Genomic DNA, 27,974 nt, shown 5'->3' with positions numbered 1-27,974 from the left:
ATGAGCTGCTGAGAGTGCACCTTCAGTGATGAGCGGTGATGTCATAGAGGTTAGTGCTGGTCCCTGAAGCTGCTGTTCCCACGGGTAGCTCATTGTGAGCAGCCCGGTGAGCTTTGGTGACCTCGAGGAAATCACCGCTAGCATGAGAAAATGCCAGAGACTTCTGGCTAAAGGCAGTTAGAAGTGACACTAAGGCCCCAACCTCACAGGAACCCTCCGGAACCTGTTCTGGGTAAGTCACTGGTCCTGTTACCCTGCTGTGTGATGAGGGTCCAGAAGGCACGGCGTTACCAGAGTTCTGGGCTCTCGGGCCGTGGGTGACAGTGCTTAGGTAGGCTGTATCCCCAGGAGATAGCAACATTTTCCTATTTGTTGGACAGGCCAACAATCTACCCTGACCGACTGTGAATACTAGGTTGTAGCCATTCTGGCAGGCTGTGGGTCACACATGTCCATCACCCTGACTAAGAATCCTGCATTCTGATCACCCTTACCAGTTGTGGGACATTCATTCCCACCATTCTGACAGAGTCAGGTTACAATTTTCTCACTCCTGACTAATTGTAAAAAAAGGTTTTTGCACCAAATATTAAGTTCTGTTTTTCTATTGTATCAAATACTTATTTGATGCAATAAAATACAAACTAATTATGCAAATCTCATACAATGTTATTTTCTAGATTATTTTTGTAAGATTCTGTCTCTCACAATTGAAGTGTACCTACAGTAAAAATTACAGACCTCTCCATTTTTTGTAGGAGGGAAAGTTGTAAAATCGGCAGTGTATCAAATGATTCCCCACTGTATGTGTTCTATCCATGCTTTTCAAGGGTAGGACATCTACCCATTAAAGTCTACAGGTATATACTCATGTCCTTTTTTTGCGGGGGGGTTGCGAACTTGTCTGATTTTGAATCAATTTGCAGATCTAAATGATCAATTTAAACTAATTGGTCTATGAAACAAACAGCACACGGATGCCATCCATGTGTCATCTGAGTGTTGTCTATTTTTTATGCTAAATTGCTAGTTGAAGATTTTTCTTTTTTTGTATACAATAAGATCATCGCACATTATCTACCTGAAATCTGAACACGGACTACTTCTGGAAGTCCATTTTTGTGTTCTGATGCTGAGGAGAGAGAGATACTTTTGCAGCCCCATAGTCCTTACTATGACCGTTTTAGAGCACCAACATTAAGGTCCCCATTGACTTGACTGCTATGGGGTTCAAGTTCAGGTAGAGTTCTGGTACAAGTACCAAATTTTGGACTAAAGTTCGCTGGAACCTGATCCCTAATGATGTGTACTCTTTCTTCTGAAATTTTGGCACAAGTTAATAAAACATTTAAAAAGTTAAAAGAAGACTTTACTATGAAGTAAAAAACATAAATTTGGTTTATTTCAGTACTAGATGTTAAGGTTTTTGTAAATCACTATAGATCTGTAAGTCTTCTTTGGAGTAAAACCCCAGACAGCAAACTAAACAATAATCATTGCATAATATATGTAAAAGAAAATAAGAATTAATTCTCCCAAAGGATTAAAATACTATATTACATTGCCACTATTTATTCAGGAAGACATGGAATCCAACTCTGTGCCACATTACACTTTACTCCTATACTTCAGCTATGTTTGAATAAACTACAATCAAATTGCCTTCCTGAGACTATAATGACAACATTTATTTTTTCATACTTTGAAATGTCTGTCTTAAATAGGTAACGTTTAAAACGTCTGGTTGTAAACACAGCAGGTAAAGCGACCATTTTAGGAGATCAAAGATGATATAAGCTCATACTGGAAAATCACTCAGACATGATGTCTGCTATAGTCATTTCATAGCTCATACTACAATTTCTCCATAGTTGATGCATCATTTTATTTTTACATCTGGTAATACACATATTTATTGCTCCCTGAAACAGACTGTTATTGTGGCTAATGAAAACTGTAAAGATCAAATGTTCAGAGTGTGACACATTTCTATCAGTTTCTTACTAAAGATTAAATTAATGAATATTTGTACAAACCTACAAGATAACAATAAAACATTACCCTAAGAATAAATCAGCTTTCTACTTTTCTCTTGTACTGGGCATTAAAACCTATTTTATGGACCATTCACAAAGCTAGAAAAATAGAGATTTAAGTTTGTTCTTTCCTTTCACCTGAAACAAGTCCCATGTTTTGGAAGTATGGATTAATTAAAAGTCTAATAAAATGATTGGAAATGGGTACAATAACTGCCAATCTCATTAATCAGTAATTAAGATCTTGAAGTCTCATCTCTTCACATTATGTATTTACAAACTACTATGATTTTTCTGCAAATGTATTTACTAGAGATGAGCAGAGAGGAAACGGGAGATTAGAGTGGTTAATAAGTGGCTCAGGAATTGGAGCAGGAAGGAGGGGTTTGGGTTCCTGCAGAACTGGGCCGACTTCTCAGTTGGCTACAGGTTCTACGCTAGGGACGGGCTGCACCTCAATGGGGAGGGTGCAGCTGTGCCGGGGGAGAGAATGGCTAGAAGGTTGGAGGAGTGTTTAAACTAGGGATGGGGGAGGGTATTCCTTTTATAGGAGGGGCAGACAGTGCAGATAGAGAACTGGGTGCAAATAATGAAATTGGGGGTGGGGGTGGCATGGGGGGTGGGGTTAGAACAGTTAATAATTTAAGAAAGAATAGAGGTACAGAGAGATACATAAAGTGCATGTATACTAATGCCAGAAGCCTCACCAACACAATGGAGGAATTGGAGTTAATGTTGTTGGAACATAATTATGACATGGTGGGGATATCTGAGACATGGCTGGACGAGAGCCATGACTGGACGGTTAATTTACAGGGCTATAGTCTGTTCAGAAATGACCGTACAAATAAACGAGGGGGAGGCGTGAGTTTATATGTAAAATCATCCTTAAAACCCATCCTTCGTGATAATATATATGAATCTAATGAAAATGTAGAGTCCCTGTGGGTGGAGATAAGGGGAGGGGGGAAAATAATAAATTACTGATAGGGGTTTGTTATAAGTCTCCAAAAATAATGGAAGCAACAGAGAATATCCTCATAAAGCAAATAGATGAACCAGCCATTATGGGGGACTTCAACTACCCTGAAATACATTGGGGAACCGAAACCTGCAGTTCCAGCAAAGGTAATAGGTTTTTGACAACTATGAGAGACAATTACCTTTCACAACTGGTTCAGGACCCAACAAGAGGGGGGGCACTGCTAGACCTAATATTAACCAACAGGCCAGACCGCATATCAAATATAAGGGTTGGGGTTCACTTGGGTAATAGTGATCACAAATTAACAAGTTTTCATGTATCCTTTAATAAGATGTGTAGTAGAGGGGTTACAAGGACACTAAACTTCAGGAAAGCAAATTTCCAACGGATGAGAGATGATCTTGGTGCAATTAACTGGGACGATATCCTGAGACATAAAAATACACAAAGAAAATGGGAGACATTTATTAGCATCCTGAATAGGACCTGTGCACAATATATACCATATGGGAATAAACATACGAGAAATAAGAGGAAACCATTATGGCTAAAAAGAGCTGTAAGGTGCGCAATAAGGGACAAAAATAAAGCATTTAGAGAATTAAAGCAAGTAGGTAGTGATGAGGCATTAACTAAATACAGAAGATTAAATAAATTCTGCAAAAAGCAAATCAAGACAGCAAAGATTGAGACAGAGAGACTCATTGCCAGAGAAAGTAAAAATAATCCCAAAATATTCTTTAACTACATAAATAGTAAGAAACTAAAAAAATGATAGTGTTGGTCCCCTTAAAAATAGTCTGGGTGAAATGGTGGATGAGGATGAGGAAAAACCCAATATACTAAATGACTTTTTTTCAACAGTATTTACACAAGAAAATCCCATGACGGATAACATGATCAGGGATGAAAATTTTCCATTAAATGTCACCTGCTTAACCCAGCAGGAAGTACGGCGGCATCTAGAAATCACTAAAATTGACAAATCCCCGGGCCCGGATGGGATACACCCCCGAGTACTGCAGGAATTAAGCAGTCATAGATAGACCATTATTTTTAATCTTTAAAGATTCTATAATAACAGGGTCTGTACCACAGGACTGGCGTATAGCAAATGTGGTGCCAATATTCAAAAAGGGGACAAAAACTGAACTCGGAAATTATAGGCCAGTAAGTTTAACCTCAACTGTGGGTAAAATCCTGGAGGGTTTTCTAAGAGATACTATACTGGAGTATCTGGAGAAGAATAACCTCATGACCCAATATCAACATGGGTTTACAAGGGACCGTTCCTGTCAGACTAATCTGATAAGCTTTTATGAAGAGGTAAGTTCCGGACTGCACCAAGGGAATGCAGTGGACATGGTGCACATGGACTTCTCAAAAGCTTTTGATACGGTGCCACACAAAAGGTTGATACATAAAATGAGAACAATGGAGATAGGGGAAAATATGTGTAGGTGGGTTAAGAGCTGGCTCAGGGATAGGAAACAAAGGGTGGTTATTAATGGAGCACACTCGGACTGGGTCACGGTTAGCAGTGGGGTACCACAGGGGTCAGTTTTGGGCCCGCTTGTTTTTAACATATTTCTTAATTACCTTGGAGGGGGCATAGAGAGTAGAATTTCAATATTTGCAGATCACGAAACAATCACTGACCTCGGAGACCAGTCAAAGAAAGCACTGCGGCAGCCGGCAAAGGCGCTCAATCAGTGAAATCCTAGGTGCATTGCTCCCTGGGAAATACGAACATGCAAATTAAGTCCGTGGAGCCTCATTTAAGAGTCTCAAACACGGGACTAGCCAGATCTTCCTCCAGGGAAGGACCCAGCCAGCCCGGGGATTTGTCAATTTTAGTGATTTCTAGATGCCGCCGTACTTCCTGCTGGGTTAAGCTCCTTTCGGAAACCACCATTACCACCATATTAAGTGGCCCTTTAAGTCAATATCCAGCTCTTTACGAGTTTAGAGATATGACAAGGGAAATACCAAGGCCAGGTATCCATCCACAAACAGCTGTTTCGGGGTGTTGCCCCTCATCGGTGTGGAGTAGGATTCTGGCTAGGTGGAAGCAATGCCTAGTAGACCAACATCACGAAACAATCACTGACCTCAGGGAGACCAGTCAAAGAAAACACTGAGGCAGCCGGCAAAGGCGCTCAATCAGTGATATCCTAGGTGCATTGCTCCCTGGGAAATACGAATATGCAAATAAAGTCAGTGGAGCCTCATTTAAGAGTCTCAAACTCGGGACTAGCCAGATCTTCCTCCAGGGAAGGACCCATCCAAGGAGTGGCTCGTTTCGGAAACCACCATTACCACCATATTAAGTGGCCCTTTAAGTCAATGTCCAGCTCTTTACGAGTTTAGAGATATGACAAGGGAAATACCAAGGCCAGGTATCCATCCACAGACAGCTGTTTCGGTGTGTTGCCCCTCATCGGTGTGGAGTACGATTCTAGCTAGGTGGGAGCAATGCCTAGTAGACCAACATCACAAAACAATCACTGACCTCAGGGAGACCAGTCAAAGAAAACACTGCGGCAGCCGGCAAAGGCGCTCAATCAGTGAAATCCTAGGTGCATTGCTCCCTGGGAAATACGAATATGCAAATAAAGTCCGTGGAGCCTCATTTAAGAGTCTCAAACACGGGACGAGCCAGATCTTCCTCCAGGGAAGGACCCAGCAAAGGAGTGGCTCCTTTCGGAAACCACCATTACCACCATATTAAGTGGTCCTTTAACTCAATACCAGCTCTTTACGAGTTTAGAGATATGCCAAGGGAAATACCAAAGCCAGGTATCCATCCACAGACAGCTGTTGATCTACTAGGCATTGCTCCCATTACCCCGAAACAGCTGTCTGTGGATGGATACCTGGCCTTGGTATTTCCCTTGTCATATCTCTAAACTCGTAAAGAGCTGGATATTGACTTAAAGGGCCACTTAATATGGTGGTAATGGTGGTTTCCGAAAGGAGCCACTCCTTGGCTGGGTCCTTCCCTGGAGGAAGATCTGGCTAGTTCCATGTTTGAGACTCTTAAATGAGGCTCCACGGACTTTATTTGAATATTTGCAGATGACACTAAACTCTGCAGGGTAATCAATACAGAGGAGGACAATTTTATATTACAGGAGAATTTATGTAAACTAGAAGCTTGGGCTGATAAATGGCAAATGAGCTATAATGGGGATAAATGTAAGGTCATGCACTTGGGTAGAACGAATAAGAAGTATAATTATGTGCTTAATTGTAAAACACTGGGCAAAACTGTCACTGAAAAAGACCTGGGTGTATGGGTGGACGACAAACTCACATTTAGTGGCCAGTGTCAGGCAGCTGCTGCAAAGGCAAATAAAATAATGAAATGCATTAAAAGAGGCATAGATGCTCATGAGGAGAACATAATTTTACCTCTCTATAAGTCACAAGTGCGACCACACTTAGAATACTGTGTACAGTTCTGGTCTCCGGTGTATAAGAAAGACATAGCTGAACTGGAGCGGGTGCAGAGAAGAGCGACCAAGGTTATTAGGGAACTAGGGGGTCTGCAATACCAAGACAGGTTATTACACTTGGGATTATTTAGTTTGGAGAATCGAAGGCTTAGGGGTGATCTTATTACAATGTATAAATATATGCGGGGACAGTACAAAGACCTTTCTAATGATCTTTTTACTCTTAGACCTGTGACGGGGACAAGGGGGCATCCTCTACGTCTGGAGGAAAGAAGGTTTAAGCATACTCACAGACGCGGATTCTTTACTGTAAGAGCAGTGAGACTATGGAACTCTCTGCCATATGATGTTGTAATTAGTGTTGAGCGATACCCTCCGATATTGAGAAATATCGGATCGGATTGGATCGGCCCGATACCCAAAAAAGTATCGGGTATCGCCGATTCCGATACTGTAAGTCCCATTCAAGTCAATGGGACAGAAATATCTGAATTAAAAAAAACCTTTCTTTACTTGCACATCCAGTTCGGGAGGGGGGAAGAGTGTGGGCGGTGTGTGGGCGGACACTGTGCATGTCTGTGTGTGCGGGCGTGGTCTGTGCGGGCCTGCCGGGGGTCTGTACGGGCCTGCCGGGGGCTTGTGCCGGCTGCCGGGGGCCTGTACGAGCCGGCCTGGGGCTTGTGCCGGCTGCCGGGGGTCTGTACGGGCCTGCCTGGGGCCTGTGCCGGCTGCTGGGGGTCTGCACGGGCCTGCCGGGGGCTTGTGCTGGCTGCCGGGGGTCTGCACGGGCCTGCCGGGGGCTTGTGCCGGCTGCCGGGAGTCTCTACGGGCCTGCCGGGGGCTTGTGCCGGGGGTCTGTATGGGCCTGCTGGGGGCTTGTGCCGGCTGCCGGGGGTCTGTACGGGCCTGCTGGGGGTCTTGTGTGTGTGCAGGCATCGTCCGATGGGACTACAAGTCCCTTCGGGCGATGCCTGCTACAATGACAGTGATTGACACATTAGCCAATGATGGGACAGTAGTAGTCCCATCATCCGGCTAATGTGTTGAATGTAAAAAAAAAAACATACATACTACATACATACATACTACATATATACAGCATTCATACATACATACTACATATATACAACATTCATACAACATACATACATACTTCATATATACTACATTCATACAACATACATACATAATAAATCTATACTACATTCATACAGCATACATACGTACATACATACATGCTGCATACATACTACATATATACAAAATTCATACAACATACATATATACTACATACTTACTTCATATATACTACATTCATACAACATACTTACTACATATATACTACATTCATACAGCATACATACATACTACCTATAAATGAATACAACATACATACATACTACATACATACTTCATATATACTACATTCATACAACATACATACATACTACATACTACATACATACTACATATATACAAAATTCATACAACATACATACATACTACATATATACTACATTCATACAACATACATATTACATACATACTACATATATACTACATTCATACAACATACATACATACATACTACATACATACTACATACATACCACATATATACATTCATTCAACCAACATACATACATACATATATACTACATACATATATACTACATTCATACAACATACATACTACATACTACATACTTACTACATAAATATAACATGCTACAGACATACAACATACATACTACATACAATACATTCATACAATACATACATATAGACATACAGTACATATAACATAGAGTACCTACCTCCCGTCATTGTATTCCTGGAGCCCCGTAGAGAGCAGTCGCATCAGCTGATGCTGCTGTTCTCCACGGGAAATCGGCATGGGACACTCGTGGATTTCTGTGGATCAGGGAGTATATTGCTTGTTTGTTATTTTAATATTTTTCCACAGATGACACTGGCTTCGGGGATCAAAGTGACAAGTATTGGTGAGTATGTACGCTATGTTATATGTATTGTATGTCTATATGTATGTATTGTATGAATGTATTGTATGTAGTATGTATGTTGTATGTATGTTGTATGTTTGTAGCATGTTGTATGTATGTAGTATGTATGTAGTATGTACTATGTATGCATGTTGTATGAATGTAGTATATATGTTGTATTGTATGAATGTATTGTATGTAGTATGTATGTTGTATGTCTGTAGCATGTTGTATGTATGTAGTATGTAGTATGTATGTATGAATGTAGTATATATGTAGTATGTATGTATTATGTAGTATGTATGTATGTTGTATGAATGTAGTATGTATGTAGTATGTATGTTGTATGAATGTAGTATATATGAAGTATGTATGTAGTATGTATGTATGTTGTATGAATGTTGTATATATGTAGTATGTATGTAGCATGTATGTATGTTGTATGAATGTTGTATGAATGTTGTATGTATGTTGTATGAATGTAGTATATATGAAGTATGTATGTAGTATGTATGTATGTATGTTGTATGAATGTAGTATATATGTAGTATGTATGTAGTATGTATGTATGTTGTATGAATGTAGTATATATGAAGTATGTATGTATGTTGTATGAATGTCGTATGTATGTAGTATGTATGTAGTATGTATGTATTATGTATATTTTTTTTTACATTCAACACATTAGCCGGATGATGGGACTACTACTATCCCATCATTGGCTAATGTGTCAATCAATGTCATTTTAGCAGGCATCGCCCGATGGGACTTGTAGTCCCATCGGACGATGCCTGCACACACAAGACCCCCGGCAGGCCCGCACAGACCCCCGGCAGCCGGCACAGGCATCTGGCAGGCCCGTACAGACCCCCGGCAGCCGGCACAGACCCCCGGCAGGCCCGTACAGACCCCCGGCAGCCGGCACAGGCCCCCGGCAGGCCCATACAGGCCCCCGGCAGCTGGCACAGGCCACTGGCAGGCCCGTACAGACCCCCAGCAGCTGGCACAAGTCCCCGGCAGGCCCGTACAGACCCCCAGCAGCCGGCACAGGCCCCGAGCAGGCCCGTACAGACCCCAGACTGCGCATCATGATGACATCATTTCAGCAGCCAATCACAGCCACAACAGTGGCTCATTGCATTATGGGGACTTCCGATTCCGGTATCCGATATTGAAAAAATATCGGTACTCGGTATCGGAATTCCGATACAGCGAATATCGGCCGATATCCGATATTTGCAGTATCGGAATGCTCAAAACTAGTTGTAATGAGTGATTCCCTACTAAAATTTAAGAAGGGACTGGATGCCTTTCTTGAAAAGGATAATATTACAGGGTATATACACTAGTTTCCTTAATATTGCGTTGATCCAGGGAGCTAGTCTGATTGCCGTATGTGGAGTCGGGAAGGAATTTTTTTCCCCAATGTGAAGCTTACTGTTTGCCACATGGGTTTTTTTTTGCCTTCCTCTGGATCAACAAGTTAGGGCAGGTTAGGACAGGATATGGGTTGAACTAGATAGACTTAAAGTCTCCCTTCAACCTTAATAACTATGTTACTATGAATAAAGTTGAGTGCAATTGAATTCTACTCAAATTTTACAAAAATTCATGTTTTCTATAACGTGGATTTTTTTTGTAATTTGCTTCCTTGTGTATTCAAGAGAATAGCGATTATATTTAAGTATATTTAAGTGTGTGAAATCAGGGACGATGTGCGTTTCACAATTAAATGCTTCATCCAGGGGTGTGGTGGGTCCCTGGTTACATACATTGCAGGTAACATTACCTTTCCTTTTACGCCTATACATGTGGTCTATATGTTGATAGATAGATTGGTGCTATGCTGGCTTGTCACTGTGACTTATTGAAGCTTTACTTAGCACCTCTTCTGATTTGCCATATGGACACTGTTTTTTATGGCACAATGCTTATTTGTATTTAACTGATTTCATATGGACAATACAGTGTATTATTTGCTATACTATCCAGGTGTCCCACTCTCTTGTTTCCTGTACTTGTTTCTCCCATTCATGTTGATTTATTATGATATTGGTTACACCATTTTAATAATTTACAATAAAGATTTCTTTTAGCCATTTATAAAGAAGTTTCATATCCTTAAGTCTTTATTAATTGTTATAGTAATAATGGTTTGAACAAATGGAATATCCTTTTAAGGTACTGCAAATGCATAAAATTAATTACATTAACGTTTCAATATACAGTAACTAACAGCAAGAAGGCAAGAAAGGTCTAATGAATGAATGAACCTATCATGCAGAAAATTTCCTGCTAATAAGACAGTTTCTTGAGACGTTGGTCATACTATCAACGAAACATGGAAGCACAGAATGATCAATGGCACATCGTCCATGTTCGAATTAAATTTAACATTAAATAATACAGTAGAATATGAATTATTATTTTGCAAAACTGCACTGCAGCAAGTTAAAAATTTTGCACAGTTGTATCTATTCCCTTTATGTATTTTACATGCATTGGTTTTTGCACTGCCACTAGCTAGCATGTGTATTTCCAACATGAGCAATTCTTCAATAGAGAAACCAGTACTGGTTTAAGTAATTTATATGTAACCTTTTATTTCAGAAACGGTTTAGGTTTAGTCTCTTATCTGTGATCTTTGTCATTGTGTGAATGTAAATGCTTGGAATGTATTTCAGGTCTTTTTTACTGTACATGTTGTAATTGTCCATATATAGACAGTTTTTTTCTAAAAAAGAAACATTTTCATTTCATGCTTTATTAGTATAATGCTCTAAGATGATAATTTGAGTTGTTTTAGGCTTCACAAAGAAGCACCATATAAAATGTAAGAGGATTTGTTAGTAAAATCAACTCCCACAAACCAGAGGTTTTTGAATGCTGAATCCATGACACATTTGTATCTTCTATTTGTTGTTGCATTCCTGAGATATCAGTGATTTAATTATTATGCAAATGAGAATTTAAGGAAAATCTGTCATCCTGATTTTGCATGTTAAAGTAAAGGAAATTGTGCACACAGCTTTCCTTTAAGTGCTCTGGGTATGAAATAGCACTTCCCAACCTCTGCTTCTCAAGGTTGTTTCGCTGCATGAACCATACTTGATTGATCATGATTAGTGATGAGCGAACCTGCTCGCCACTACTCGTTACTCGCCCGAATATTACTGTACTCTGTCAGCACTGAGAATTTCCGGGATTGCTCAGCGGGAACTCAGGTCTCCACCCAGCTTTTTTGGCAGACTTTACAGAACCAATCACGATGCAGGGATGGTCTGCCAGGCAATGAAATGCTGCAGCCATCTTTGTTGTGGTCGTGCAGCGATTGTCTGGCCACACAGCATCATCAGGGGTATAAGAGACTGGACGTTGCCGTGCTCGCCACATTCAGCTCCGGATTGAGATAGTGTAGGGAGAGCTGCTGCCTTGATAGGGTTAGAATTGGGGATTTATTAGTCAGTGTGGGGTCTACCATCCTAAACAGCTCAAATCCAGCTAAAACAATCCTTCTAAGGACTAATTCCGGATTATATAGGTTCCAGTGTTAGGCAGGCAGGCAGGGTAGTGTACGTCGCTGTATACACATCAGTGCAAGGCCTGCAGGCACTGTATGTGTGTGTATATATACATATCATTGTGGGATATATTGGCTGTATATACCTAGCCCCAGGTGTAATTGGCTTTGAAAATTTTTTGGGCCAGGGCTAATAGAGCTTTTTTATTGCAAAGCAATTTAGAGAACTTTTTTTCCCTCCATTTGCTTTTTGACACTGCACAATACAGCCAGATCCTTTTCCTAGCACAGCGTGAAAATCAAAGAAGTTTAAAGGGGTCTCAAACATACCTTTTGAGTGCGCAGAGAAATATTTATTTTTTATGTGGTACGGTTGAGTAGTTTTTTATTTTTAGTGTCTTACAAAATTTCTTGACACTATTTTGCTGAACCCCCCCCCCCCAAAAAAAAATACAGACAGGCCACATATTTTGCAGTGTGGTATATCTGTGACATGCCTCATCCATCCGTCTGCTAAAAATTTTGGTCTTTTTAGCCCTAAATTCATTTTTTTGCTGTCTGTCACTGTACTTATATACAGCACTATTTAGCCAAAAAAAATTTAAAAACAGGTCACACATTTTTCGGTGTGGTATCTGCGTGCTAGCTCATATCTGCATGTGCTCAAAGTTTGGCCAGTTTACGGCTGTTTTTTTTTTTTTGTTCAGGGTGTCACTGGACTTCTATACAGCAGTATTTACCCCAGAAAAAAAAATTGTCATAGTGGTATCTCCGTGACAGCTCATATCTGTGCATGCTCAAAGTTTGGCCAGTTTACGGCTGATTTCTTTTTTTGTCCGGGCATGTCTCTGGACTTCTATACAGCAGCATTTAGCCAAAAAATTATAAAAATACAGGCCACAAATTTTTCGGTGTGGTATCTGTGTGCCAGCTCATATCTGTGTGTCCTCAAAGTTTGGCCAGTTTACGGCCGTTTTCTTTTTTGGTCCGGGGTGTCACTGGACTTCTATACAGCACTATGTTGCATTTTCTTTTAAAAAACAGCCCACTTTTTACAGTGTGGTATATCTGTGACATGCCTCATACGTCCATGTGATTAAAATTTGGGGATTTTAGGCCGGTATTCCAGTGTTTTCCTGTCTTTACTCCAGTTATATACAGCACTCTGTTACTTTTTAAAAAAAAAACAGGCCACATTTTACAGTGGGGGGATGTCAGTAAAATGAATTTGGTTTAAAGTTGTTATGGCAGCTTCATGACTGTGTTAAATGCTCCAACTACTACCACCATCATCATCTTCCACCTAGAGGCAGTCACTGTGCAGATAGAAAGTCTGTGTAGCAGAGGATGAATGCCTAAGTGCTTTTGTACTCTGTCTCTGTATTAGTAGGCTAAATCTTTGTGATGAAATCATGCCTGGAAGAGCCAGAGCAAGATTATGTGGAAGTTCACGGGGACAGGACTCGCAACAACTGAAGCCTGGTGTTCCTGGGCAGGATTCTGACAAGCCCTCAGCTACTAATACATAACTGGTTGGCCGCTGATGTTTAAAAAGAGCCCATGCATTGTCTAGAACTGAAGATAGAGATTTTGATGTTTTGGCTGCATTTGAAGAGATGTCAATTTGAGAGCGTGGTGGTTGCCGATGTGATTTCTACACCACCACACAAGCTGCCGCTTCTCCACCATGCAATTTCCCGCACTCCCCACCTTCTGTCTCTTTCCCATTCTCCTGCAGAATGAAAATCCGCAAGGACAAGGTCCTCTCCCCTCTGTAACAGTCTGTCATTGTAATTTTTTTGGTTTAAATGATATTTTATCCTTTGTATGTAACCTCTTGTCATGTACAGCACCATGAAATTAATGGCGCTATATAAATAACTAAATAATACTAATAATAATACTATATGGGTGTTTCTTAGAGACAATCCATCATACATGTTATTGAAGGATTTTTTTCATGACAACTCTGTTCAGTTGGGCACAAACTATGTCAAATTGGTAGCTATACCCCAGTGGGTGTTGGCACAGTGTCAAGTTGACTACAGTCCCCAGATGTTATGTAGGTCCCTAATCTCACCTCTACTTCAGCAACATGATGAATTAATTGGAAAAGTATTGGTGTAGCTGTTTTCTTGCCAAAGAAACTCAATAACATCAATTAGGTGGTTAGCCGTACACGGAATGGAAAAATAGTAAAGATGACAATTGACAAGTAGCTTCACATTTGAGGTAAAACACAATTCAACAATTTCCTTTAACTCTTCCAACACATTATATTCAAACGCCTTGAAGAAAAAAATGAATATATTGTGAAGCTAATAGGTATGAATAATTAACCACACCAATGATGTTACATAATTCTAAACATACACAACCTATCAGTGGTGAAACTATTTTCCACCGAAAATTTAAAGTATCAGACTAGTGTCATCTTGTGGAATGATATGAGCCAAAAAGCCCTTGAAATTGAAACAGTTGTGGATGTACTGTAGAATTTTCTCTTGAAATTTGGAAGTACATGCCTTCTATGCTGCTTGCATTAAATAACTGATTTGCCAGATATGTACTGAGTCAGGATGACCAGTCCGTGGATACCTGTGCTGCGCCAGTTCTGGACTTGTTTTGGATGCGTCCCCTGTTTACCGGAGAAGGAATCTGGGAACGGACAGGCTCCATTACACAGAACGAGGGATTGTGTTTAGCCAGGGAACAAGCCCGGAAGCTGAGGGAACAAAAAAAGAGTGAGTCCCCAGCTGTGACCGTGTGAACAGCAAGGGGGCAGTACAATATGCACCCGAAGCGCCGACGCTGCGGCAAAATGCAGCAGACAGACCCGGTGACCTAGAGGCAGGGGGCCAGCTTAAGAGAAAGCGGGCAAGACAGCAATGATTTTTGGCATGGACAAGCAGCGCATAGGAGGCTGAGTAGCTTGCTCCATCCTTAGCGCAGTGGCGCTGCAAAGGACTGTTCCCAGAGTCTCCCGCGACTAAAAGCAGTACTGCCAATTAGCAAGGCGCCGTTTGCCCACTAACCACCAGAGAGCGAGGCGCCATGCGCTCCTTGACTGTGAGTACAGCGCATGTGCGCAGAAGAGAGAGCCAGTTCATGCCACATGTCCAGCTTGGATATACCAATATTTATAAGGCACAGAGGAATGACAGAGGATGTTGTTACGGTCAGCAAGGTACTCCCTCAGCATCTTCAAAAACATTGCATTCCTTGTGACAGTACCCTGCGCCTCTGTGTCAGGGTAATGAGAGGGTCTGTAAAACCTCTACAAGAACTTTGCCATTGTTCCACTGCCTCTGCTGTATTGGAGTTGTGTCTCTCTCACCTGTACTCCTTGGTTGGCCAACAAACTGTGTCCTCTGCCGCCAGTGTTTAAGATAGTAATTTTATTATTAATTGCGCTATAAGGGCCCTCTGGTACTGCAACATTTTAGTACACCTGTCTGCCTCACGACTAAGATATATAAAGCTCTCTGATTACCATGGGTCTAGAAGTGTCACAAATCAGTATTGACTGTCTGTCATCCAAAATTTTGAGAGAACGAGGGTCATGGGAAAGGCAGCGTAACAAAGTCAGCACAATGTGTTCCAGACTGCGAATAGGCAAGACTTCCGTGTTGTCACCAAGGGCGCGACTTACTTTGCTGTCCTCCTCCTTGTCCTCAGACCTACAACACTTACAATGAACCTCAGTAAGATCATAGTACAAACATCATTGTAAATTCCTTCTTGAAAATACACCCCCGTAGTTTTACACTCCCCCACTGCATTTTAGACTGTAAGTTGTGACAAGCAGGATTGTTTTGATTGGGTTTAATTGTTATCGTTGTTACTTAGTGTAGATTGCAAGCTGTCACAAGCAGGGTAGTTTTATTTGGGTTTAATTCTTGGATTATTGTTATCGTTGTTATTTAGGACTGTTGTGTTTGAAACTGTTAAACTGTAAATATGACAGGCAGATTCTCCATGCTGTTAGAAGGGTGTATAAAGGACTGTGTAGAATTGGAATGTCTCTACACTTCAGGACACTGTGGGATTCAGTCAGGCCCTGTTTATTTAACACCGCAATATGACAGGCAGATTCTCTATGCTGTTAGAAGGACACTGTGGGATTCAGTCAGGTCCTGTTTATTTAACACCGCAATATGACAGGCAGATTCTCTATGCTGTTAGAAAGGTGTATAGAGGACTGTGTAGAATTGGAATGTCTCTGCACTTCAGGACACTGTGAGATTCAGTCAGGCCCTGTTTATTTAACACCGCAATATAACAGGCAGATTCTCTATGCTGTTAGAAGGGTGTATAGAGGACTGTGTAGAATTGGAATGTCTCTACACTTCAGGACACTGTGGGATTCAGTCAGGCCCTGTTTATTTAACACCGCAATATGACAGGCAGATTCTTTATGCTGTTAGAAGGGTGTATAGCGAACTGTGGAGAATTGGAATGTCTCTACACTTCAGGACACCGTAGGATTCAGTCAGGCCCTGTTTATTTAACACCACAATATGACAGGCAGAGTCTCTATGCTGTTAGAAAGGTGTATAGAGGACTGTGTAGAATTGGAATGTCACTACACTTCAGGACACTGTGGGATTCAGTCAGGCCCTGTTTATTTAACACCGCAATATGACAGGCAGATTCTCTATGCTGTTAGAAGGGTGTATAGAGGACTGTGGAGAATTGGAATGTCTCTAAACTTCAGGACACTGTGGAATTCAGTCAGGCCCTGCTTATTTAACACTGCAATATGACAGGCAGATTCTCTATGCTGTTAGAAGGGTGTATAGAGGACTGTGGAGAATTGGAATGTCTCTACACTTCAGGACACTGTCAGATTCAGTCAGGCCCTGTTTATTTAACACCGCAATGTGACCAGCAGAAATTGCCTAGTGTATGACAAACTACAAGGGGTATATAGAATTGGGCAGAACTGGAATCTCCCTACAGTGTAGGTCTGTAAGAACGGAACAACTCCTCAACTTATCCTTACAGAGTCACACACAGATAGCTTCACTGTGGCCGTGATAACAGCCGTTACACGGTACTGAGAGAGAAGCATGCACGTACACCGCTGTCCAGTGTATGTAAAATTGTCAAGCTCCGTGTTTTAGTATACGGACTGACACACGCTGTCTCTCTATAGTTTTGAATGTAATCAAACAGCAAATATACTGAACTGTTTGAAAACCAGACAAAACTATAAGGTGGAGGTCTGTAAGAACGGAACAACTCCTCGACGTATCCTTACAGAGTCACACACAGAAAGCTTCACTGTGGCCGTGATAACAGCCGTTACACGGTACTGTATGTAAAATTGTCAAGCTCTGTGTTTTAGTATACGCACTGACACACGCTGTCTCTCTATAGTTTTGAATGTAATCAAACAGCAAATATACTAAACTGTTTGAAAACCAGACAAAACTATAAGGTGGAGGTCTGTAAGAACGGAACAACTCCTCGACTTATCCTTACAGAGTCACACACAGATAGCTTCACTGTGGCCGTGATAACAGCCGTTACACGGTACTGAGAGAGGAGCGTACACCGCTGTACGGTGTGTGAAAAATGAACGCTTAGTAACTCACAAGGACAAAATAATAAAATCTGGATTGCTTTGATAAAAGCAGTTTGCTCAGCAGTGGGCACACAGCAATGCAGCTACCAGGTAGCCTTAAAAGGCAGCCTAATAACCAACAGAGCTGATGCACCAAAATATAGCCTCCCCTTGCACTGCACAGTGACTGGTGTGTTGTACAGGCAAAATCACTAGCAGCAGAATCAGCTTTTGGTATCTTCTTCCCTGCCTAACACTCTCCCCTACAGAATCAGCAGCAGCTCTCCCTATTCTGAGATCAGCATGAGTAACATGGCGGTCGGCGTCCCCGCCCTTTTATACCCCCTGTGACGCCCCACAAAGCAAGCCAATCACTTGCATGCCCTTCTCCAAGATGGTGGTGACTGCTGCCTATGTCATCACGTTGCCCACAGTGTCCATTCTTCCTGATTGGCTGCAAAAAGGGCGCTCAAGCATCTTTTGAAACGCGACTTTGGCGCTAAAGTCACCGACCTCGTGGCCGACCTCACGCTAAGGTCGGGTTTCGTTTCATGAAACCCGACTTTGGCAAAAGTCGGCGACTTTTCAATTTTCTCGACCCGTTTCGCTCAACTCTATTCAAATTAGAACACAGATAAGCAGGATGAAGACAATAATTATGGTGTCATTGACGCTCACCCTCTTGGTGGATTCCTCAAAGTTTTGGAGGAAGGTACACATGTCAGATATCCATGTCCACACCTCAGATGCTATGTGAGAAGACAGAATAACGACAACCTTGTTGATGCTGCTAGATTAGTCACCAACTGGTCTCTTCTGCTCCGAAATCCTTTCCTACATCTGTAGTGTAAAGTTCAAAGGCCTGGGGGCATCACACACCAGTCTGTGAGCCAGAAGTAGCAAGAGCTGCTGAATCACGGCAAGGGCGGATGAAGCTGTAGCTGCCTTTCTAAAATGGGTATTTAGAGCGTTGTGTTTTTACAAACAGATCTGCCAGCTCCGTGTCGCTTTTCAAAAAATGTTGACCAATTAGGTTAAGCGCATGAGCCAGGCATGGCACGTGTTGTGAGCTCGCCTCACCAAAGATCAGCCACCAGGTTCCACCCATTGTCACACACAAACATGCCTAGCTGTGGGGTCAGCGGTCTCATCCACAGATATGCCTGCTGTTTCAGAGCTGTCCACAACTCTTCAGCATTGTGGCGTTTGTCACAGAAGCATATTAGCTTCAGCACAGCCTGTTCCCGCTTTGATTAGGCAGTGCTGCAGTGCCTCCAGCTTGTGACTGATGTGCTACCTTATGGAGCTGGAGGCTGAAGAGGAGGCGAAGGAGGAGGTGGTGCAGGACCTGTACACTGTGGGGGCAACCCAGATTGACATAGGGCACCCAATATTCTGTTTGTGAGGACGGCCACCACACCAAGGTCTGAGTGTGTCCCAGATTCCACTATATTAACCCTGTGTACCCTCAGTGATATGTATCGTCCCTAACCACAAGCACTTGGCCATGTGTTTGTGGTTAGGTGGACTTTCCAAGTACCAGCATTGTGGAGGGCATGGGTAATGTTGTGGGACACATGCCTGTGCAATGGCGGGATGGCACACCAGGACAAATATTCCCGCATGTTCATGGCGTTGTGTAGATCTTCGACTCTGCCCTCTCTTTCAAACGACATATCAAAGCCCTTGTCTCCTCCAGTCCATTACAACTCAAAAACATTCTCTGGATCTGTACATTACAAGAAGCTTAAAAAATTTTTGTGCACGCCCTCATGATCTCCCTCCTCGAGTATTGCAACCTTATACTCTGTACCCTCCTATCTAGCACTGTTGCACCACTCAAATCTATCCAAAACTCTGCTGCCAGAGTAATCCAACTGTCCCTCTGTTATTCCACAGCCTCTCCTCTCTGCTATGCCCTTCACTGCCTTCCTATTGCCTAAAGGCTACAGTTCAGAACCCTAAATATGACATACAAAGCCTTCCCCAAACTGTCTCCTCCATACATCTGTTACATGGTCTCCCAATGTCCGACTGGGTCATGACTTTTTGTACGCACAGTGTGCCATCAGCATGATGTACCGTCCCTGCCCACAAGCATTCAGCCACGTGTCTGTGGTTAGGTGCACTTTTCCTGTACCAGCATTGTTGATGACACTGGTAATGTTGTGGAACACGTTCTTGCTTGTCTAATATCGTGATGACAGACCGGGAGGAATAGTGCCGGGTGGGGACCAAGTATCTTGTTACAGTGCCCGCCATCAGGTTGCAGAAAGTGTCCATTTCCCAAGAGCCTATAATGAAACATTTCGAGCACAAGGAGAACACAAATTTGTGAATTTAGTACTGTGTCCTGTGGGCCGTTGGCTGCGTCTTTCCGCTTATGGTCCAATGACTAGGGTATGGACAACTGAAGGCTGCGCTGGGACAAGGACGTGTACGTGTTTGATTATGGTGCAATTTGATTGTGGTCAACGACAGGTGCAGGGGAGGCATCTTCACATGCACCATGGACAGGGTATTGGCTTGCACACACAATAGTGGAAGAAGCAGTGGTATCACCCGCAGACACTGTTCATGGAGCCTGGTGTTCAACCAACAAAGTCTGTTACTTTGCTGCCATGAGCCTGATAATGCTGGTGGTGGTAAGGCTGGTAGTTTTACTACTCCTGCAGATGCGGACATGGCCGGTGGTGCAAGTATCCTTTTTGGGGTTATTGGCAGAGTCTTTACAAAACAAGAAGACTGGTAGGGGGACATTCATTGTCTCCCTCTACCACACCACCTCCTCACCTCGACACCTGTCTTTTATTGTTCCCCAAGGCTCTGTTCTTGAACCCCTACTCTTCTGCAGCTACACTTTCGGCCTGGGCCAGCTGATGTAATGGAACAGTTTGCAATATCATCACAACACCGATGACACGCAGATCTTACCTATCTGTACCTGACTTTACCTCCTTACTGACCAAAATCACACGTCTTCCGTCATAATCATCCTTCTTTTCTTCACTTTATAAAAGTGGACATGGACAAATCAGAATATATCATCTGTCAAGTATCTCACACTGAGTACACCAGAGAGCTGTGTATGCCTCATTTGGTACCACTTTATTAAGAGGTAAACTTTGACCAAGAGAAAATGATTTTCAAGACATTATTTGCAGCTGTGATCTTCATCTTCATGGTGTGGATGTGGAAAATTTCTAAGTCGTCATTAATACCATCATCGTCCATATGTTGTAAAGAGGAAATGATTTTTTTCAAACGGTCACGGTTATTTACGTTTTGTGGCATTCCTTTAACAGTGTTGGTTACACTTGGACAATTAATTTTAGAATGTGACCTTTGTATATTATTGGTAATATGTATGTGTGAAGATAAAGAAGCTTGTTGCAAGGGTGTGTTTATAGTTAAGGCCGGTGCACTACTCTTTAAACTTCGTTTTTCACGAGCATCCATCAGTTTGCTTGTTTTTTCTTCTACATTGATCTGCTTTCTATAATTCAGCATTTTAATAGCATGTTGCACTTTGCCATTCATACAGACATGTGCGTATTAGTCAACATATTTTGGATGGGCATTTCTTAGGGCGAGTCTCACTTGCGCATCTGGTACACCGATCTTATGACGGGCATGAAACCGATGACTGTAATTGATGGTGGCTAAACGACAAATCATTGTTGGCTGTATCCTGGATCTCATACCTCCCATAGCCACTGCTGCTATTAATCATGCACTTTCCCATTCCTGTCATCACCATGGCCCTTTTCCGGATCACTTCTTCCAACGATTCGTCCACCATATTTTTACAAAAACCTGCACCTTCCCAGCAGCAACTGTGTATGAAACCATGCAACAGTTTGCAAGGTGTTTATGATGCCCCCCTAAAAAAAAAGGCCACACTATGTTGATATCTACACCCAGGGGCAAATGTTTGTCAGCCAACACACTTAGTGTATGGGCATTACAAGTCTATGAGACCCACTCCTAGAAATTGGGCCTATTTTTTTAAATCAGGCCTTCCTCCAAGTCTCATCATCCACTGCCACTAGATCAAAGGGTTTACGTGTTCCATGCAGCTACAGCCAGTTTCGAATTATTAGCAAAGGTCGGAGGTTATGCTGTGCGTAAAATACTTGTTCTGAAAACAGTTGAAGTGTACCCCACAGAGGAAAATGTTTGACAGCCCAATACACTAGGTGTATGGCCATTACAAGTCTAGGAGACCCACTCCTTTTTAATGGAACATTTTTTGTTAAGAGGCCCTCCTACATGTTTCTTCCAAGGGGGATTGGGGTTATTGGGGTGCATATGACTTGGTAGCAGGGCAGGCCTTGCAGTCAATGCATAAGAAAACTGAATGGGAGTACAAAATGAATAATGTGAAGTGGATTTTCCTGTGCCCTCCCAGTATGTGGGTTCAAAGGCTTATTGGGGTCCATATTACTTGGCAGCAGGGCAGGCCTTGCTATCAATGCATAAGAAAACAGAATGGGAGTACAAAATGAATAATGTGAAGTGGATTTTCCAGTGGCCATCCAGTACGAGGTTTGAAAAAACTTATTGGGTTGCATGTAACTTTGGGGGAAACCGGGCCTTGCATTCAATGCAACATTTTTTCTGGAAGCCCTCCTGTACCTCTCGTGAAAGGGGTATTGTGGAGCGTCATAATTCTAAGCAGCCCATCCACTCACTGCATAGGCTATAATAGTTTAGGAGACCCATTGTTTAATAATGTCCCTTTAAGAAGATTAATGCCACCTAATGCCCTGGAAAAATAGGCTCTGTCACTTTAAGAGTCCCTCCTTCATAAATAGAACAAGATTTATCTGCTTATGTGTCACACACCACATGGCCAGCTAAGGTTGTTAAATGTTACAATGACATTTCCCAGTGAATTAATTTGTATTGTTGAAAGTAATGTAAAAGTTGAAAAATGCTTAAAAAATGCTGCGTCTGAACATAGCCCAAGTGGGGGAGGAACATTTTGGTCTGGGGTTAATCATTTTGCCTTTTATACAAGTCATTAACCTGGAAAGGATGTACCTTTACATATTTCCCAGCAAAATCCATTTTGGTTTTGTTTTGGTATGTTTTTTGGTGCTCCGGTAAAAATAGCATGAAATTCTGACAGCATTGTTTAAAGCTGTGAACTAGGAGTCAGGAAGGCTTCCAGGGGTGATCCCCATGTCATTTGAGCAGTGTTTCCATCATTTTCAGATGTTTTTAGACCTTAAAAGGACCCCCGGGGGGATCGTGGCAAAAATGCTCTGGTCTCCCATAGACTTACATTGGGCTTGTTGTTCTGTCTGAGTATTCCAATTTGCCCGACCCGAGCAATGAGCACCCGAGCATTTTAGTGCTCGCCCATCACTAATCATGATCACTCATTGTCTTAATTCCATGTGATACCTGACATCACATAGACAGTTAGGGATCAAGCTGAAGAGTCTAGTGCTAAGCAAAAAACAACCTTGAGAAACACACTTAGGAAAAGCTCCGCCATGCAAAGAGAATTTAATGTCTCTTTTGCACATAATTGTAAACACTAATTTATCAGGAATGCAACAACAGATAGAAGACATAAATGTTTCAATGGATTAATCTTTCAAAGACCTGCATGACCATATATATGGTTTGGGGAGGAGTGGGAGATGATCTTAGTTACAGATTCGCTTTATTCAATGATGTTATTGCCAGTTAGATAAGATTTTGAATATTTTTGATAACACTACAGTGTGCAACACTATTTTTGTGATTAAAAGCACTGATAGTCTCCATTATAAGTGAAAGGTCTCTCTTTATCTGTCGGTATATGATTCAACCTATCAGTCATAACATTAAAGTAGCTACATTTGAAAATATGTACAGCATCAGTATAGAGGTATAAATTGAGATGAAATATAAAGTAACCAAGATAAATAGTGAAAATAGGAAAATAGGTGCAACACCAGCCAAAATTTGTTGGGTTCCAAGCCTCCAAGGCAACAATCTATCCTTCAAATCAGGCCAAAAAAATGGAGACAGGAGTCCAATGCAATAAGTTTAGATACATAGTTGATTTTTAATGGCCCATAATGGCGACTATTATGATTGGGTCACCGAGGAGGAGAGCATGCCCAAGCTAAGCCATAGAAAACCAAAGAGGTTGGTATCTAAGCGGATTGCAGACCCCTGATCCTATCCACACAACTAGCAGTAGCCGTGGAGCATACCTACGATGATCCTAGATGCCTCAGCACAGCTGGAGAGCTAACTAAGCCTAAATCAAGAAAGGAGAAATCTAAACTGCCCCAGAGCAGACACCAAAGGAAAAGATAGCCCCCAAACATATATTGTCGGTGAGACAAGATGAAAACACAAACGCACGTAGGAAAATAGACTGAGCAAACGATGGGACCCACACTGACTAGACAGGACAGAAAAGGAAAGACACTGTATGCAATCACGCAAAAAACCCTGCAAAATGGTCCAACACATCCGATGCAAAAATACTGAAGTCGCACGACTTCGCCCACTGTGATACTCTGGTATATTCTGAAAGCAGAGCAAAAAGAGGCAATCTAATAAGGGACAAAAACAAACTGGCACAAGCAGTAACATATGGATGGTGATTCAGCACAGCCCCAGCCGAAGCTGGCTGACCCAGACAAAACTGAAATAGACAAAACCAGATCAAATGTGAACAGAATAGCAAAAGAACACTTAGCTGAGCATGCAGGGACTGAGCTGCAAACAAAGACCTCAGGAGGCAGGAAAAAATCACCAGCAGGGATAGAGGGAGTCGGCTGTCTTAAATCCAGTCTGAAACCCCAGATCTTCAATCATCGTCCTCATTATCAGGTGGCAAGCCTCTGTTAATCAGATCAGCTCCATTGCCTCCATTAACCACCAGAGGGAGCCCAGAAATAGAACTCACAACCCCTCTGTCAACCTGACCAGCTCCACCACCTTCAGCAGTAACCAGAGGTAGGCCAGAAAGCGAATTCACAACAGGCGACATTTCAGTCCACATGTGGGCAATTAAAGGGAACCTGTCACCAGAAAAAAAGCTATTAACCTGCAGATATGGGGTTAAACTGCAGGTTAATAGTGTTATTGACCTGCAAGACACCCACACATACGTGAACACTGCGGGGAGAAAATGAACTTTAGTCCCCCCAGCAGTGTTTGGATTTCAGTCATGGGAGTGGTGCTAACATGGATTTAGTCACCACTCTGCATATACAAAGTGGCAGCTGTAGTCATGCCCCCGGCCCTTGCTGACACTGGCTCTGCATTGGGGTCAGCTGTCAGAGCCAGGGGTGTTGTTTCAGCCTCCACGCTATATTCTCAGAGCGGTGACTGAACCCACAATGGCGCCACCCCTGTGACTGAAACCTGAACGCTGCCAGGGGGATAAAGTTCATTTTCTCTCTGCAGCGTTTGGGTAAGTGCAGGCGTCGGGCAGGTTAATAATGCTATAAACCTGAAGATTAACCCCAAATTTGCAGATTAATAGCATTTTTTCTGGTGACAGATCCCTTTAAAGATCCACTTTATATCTAACGTTATTGCATTGGAGTGCTGCCTTCAGTTTCTGCTATAAGATAACTAGTGGATAGATAAAATAGGAGAGAACAAAATATTTAAAGATAATAAAGATCAAAGAATTTTAGGGACAGACTACATCTACTTTTCTTAGGGATCGCTTTGCAAAAATAAGGAATTTTCTCTTTGTGGGGAGGTCTTTTACCTCCTTAAACATGTTTAAAATGTTAAAATTTGCTTTAGTTTTAAAAATGTTCAAGTTTTTTTTATTAAATTCTCTTCTAATAACTTTTCTGTTTCATTGATGGATTGTGCCAATGGACAGTTTAGAAACTACTATAATTATCTCTTTCCCTGCAATCTTAGATCTTATGACATCTGAGTGTATTTGGTTTCACTTGATCTTGAAGAAGCTGAATGTGCTGCCCTGGTACCCTGTGACTTAAGGGCTGCCCATAAAAGTAAATCAACTGCATTTTGGAGTTGGGTGTGTCTAATGAAAATTAGCTTGGCTAATAATAATAATGGTAAAATTGGTTAAATTAGAGAAACATTACTTCCTGGTAACCTTTTAAAACATGCTAAAGGCCTGAAGAGGGTTTTCACTTCATTTATGGAAAATACTACCATTGCAAATTGAATATAGCTACACAAAATCACCACATTAGTGGTTTATGATGGAAGAGAGATATGACTGTAAATGTGCATGTACTATAATACAAAATAATACATTCTTCTCTAATGCTTAACAAACGTAATATGCAATCAGTGGCATTAAACAATTATTTTAAAAGAGCAATGAAAGGCCTGTTTTATAGAAAAGCAGAAATGACTATTTATTTTTAATCTAAATACATACAAATTATTAATAACTTTGCATTTAATAATACAGCATGTATCTTTATTTTAAATAACTTACTTAAAAATAACTCATTATCCGCTTTACTGCCGGAGGGTTTTCTGGCAGTGCAGGATTTTTAACGTAAAAAAAGGATTCTGTAAAGTAAAGGAAACATTATTTTGAACAGTATCATTTGACTACTTTACTCCATTAAACAATAAATATGCATACTTTTTAATGCACAGATAGTCTATATGCTTTAGCCCTAAAATATGATAGTTTAACCTAGCAGCCTGTTGCATTTAACCAGTAAAATGAAAAATGACATCTACACCCATTAATATCTGCAATGTATAAACAGCACAGCATGACACATTCTTGAGAGCTGAAGGCTACAAAATCTCTCTGTAACATAAATAACAAAGCACTCAGAAGCATATTGATGTTGATATTCATCTCTGAGGAAAACATTGCTGCCTAGGCTTCTTATGAAAATAGATGCAGCCCAAATGGATCTCCTGTAATTGGTTTCAGATAGCGAGGTCAGAAGAAATATGATACAAGAAACTATTATGTGGAACAGGAGAAACAAGAATGTTTACACAGGCCCTCCCCCATTTTACAGGCTAGAGGTACCTATACCATATGTTCTTGGAAGATAACTAGTCCTAAAATGAGGATAACATGTACTGTAATTTTCCTTAATCTACATTAGCTGCATGTTATAGTCAAAAAGTGCTTATTTAATTATTTTTATTTTATCCTTCTGCAAAATACATTTAATAATTATAAGTTGCCTATAAAAACCAGAAAAAAATGTCTTAGGCCTCAAAATTCTTATTCCCAAAAGTTAATTTCTCACTTGAATCAGGATTGTCGATGTTTAGAACATAAAAACATAAGGCTAATACACATTTTTCATAGTAAAGGGGTTTTCTGTACTTTAACATTCATAGCCTATCCATAGTCTGATTAATGGGAGTACGACACTCGGCACTCCCGCCAATCAGCTGCTCCCTGTGTTAGAGACTGCTGTAACTGCTCAGTTACGGAGATGCACAACAGACCTCCGTCAACTCTATAGTGACCGTGGCAGGGCACTGCTCATCCAATGCCTATTCAAATCAATAGGGGGTGGATATGCAGCACCCAGCAGCAGCCACTATTCTGCTGACAGAGCCGTGTCTGTGCAGCGGCATAGCTGAGCAGTTCTGGCCACCACCAAGACCGGAAAAAGCTAATCAGCGGGGATGCAGAGAGTCTCACCCCCATCAATCAGACATTGACAACCTATCCTAAAGTTGGGCCATCCATGTTAAAGTCCCCGACAACCTATTTAAATATATGATAAACCTATTAGGAAGAACATATGTTATGCCAATAAGCCCAATATGTGTTCACAGTTAAAGAATACTTCCATTTTCACAAGAAAATTATTAGAATGCAGGACTTTGCAATATAATAATTTTTTAAAATCAATCCACAACACAGACTGTCCAAAGTCTGTGCTGTAGTCTACATTGAACCATGTAGTATCCTGCTTGTAACTCTTGGCAGGAGTGAACATTTTAAGATTTCATGATACCCACTCCCAAAACTGAATACAGTAGCCTAATAGTAGAAGGACGCTGCATAGTTTAGTGTAATGCAGAAAAGAAGATGCTCTCCAGTGATGATCTATGTAGTCTGCAACCATGACTAAGGCATAAAGCTGAAATTCGTTAGTTTTTCCTGTGTGGATTTACTATGGACTGTCAAATGTGTTAAATTTTAATTAAATGTAAATAAATATGAAGTTTTATCCTACTGCATTGATCATTGCAGGAGAACATATTATCTGCATTGCATCTTTAGCCTGCACTAGGGCGGATTCATGTGGTGATACTCATGCCGACAAGGTGCACCTGAAAGCGGTTAGCTGACTCGCCTTTACTTCCTTGTCTGTTAATAATATTTAGTTTAGTATAGTCCAAAGCATAGGTTTTGGGTTGTCCATGCTGTTGGTGGGTTACCATCAAGCACTACTAATAGA

The 27,974-nt window shown here is 41.5% G+C and overlaps 1 protein-coding gene across 17 annotated transcripts in view; it reads right to left on the bottom strand.

Annotated features, from left to right (window-relative positions):
- The window catches only part of FOXP2 (forkhead box P2), a 461,404-nt gene that overhangs the window by 302,131 nt on the left and 131,299 nt on the right, over window positions 1-27,974 (bottom strand). For 3 of the 17 annotated variants that reach the window (XM_073573326.1, XM_073573329.1, XM_073573328.1), the window contains exon 1: window positions 26,021-26,103. The exons of the other annotated variants lie outside the window; for them this stretch is intronic. The gene's annotated coding sequence lies outside the window, so the exon portion shown is untranslated. Of the gene's footprint in view, window positions 1-26,020; window positions 26,104-27,974 lie in introns of those variants that run through there. 17 annotated transcript variants of the gene reach the window in all.

The sequence above is a fragment of the Dendrobates tinctorius genome, unplaced genomic scaffold, assembly GCF_039654945.1.
Source record: "Dendrobates tinctorius isolate UK_male_01 unplaced genomic scaffold, ASM3965494v1 ptg000035l, whole genome shotgun sequence".
NCBI lineage: Eukaryota > Metazoa > Chordata > Amphibia > Anura > Dendrobatidae > Dendrobates > Dendrobates tinctorius.
The sequence above is the reverse complement of the archived record's forward strand: the minus strand, read 5'-3'. Positions and strand labels throughout refer to the sequence as shown.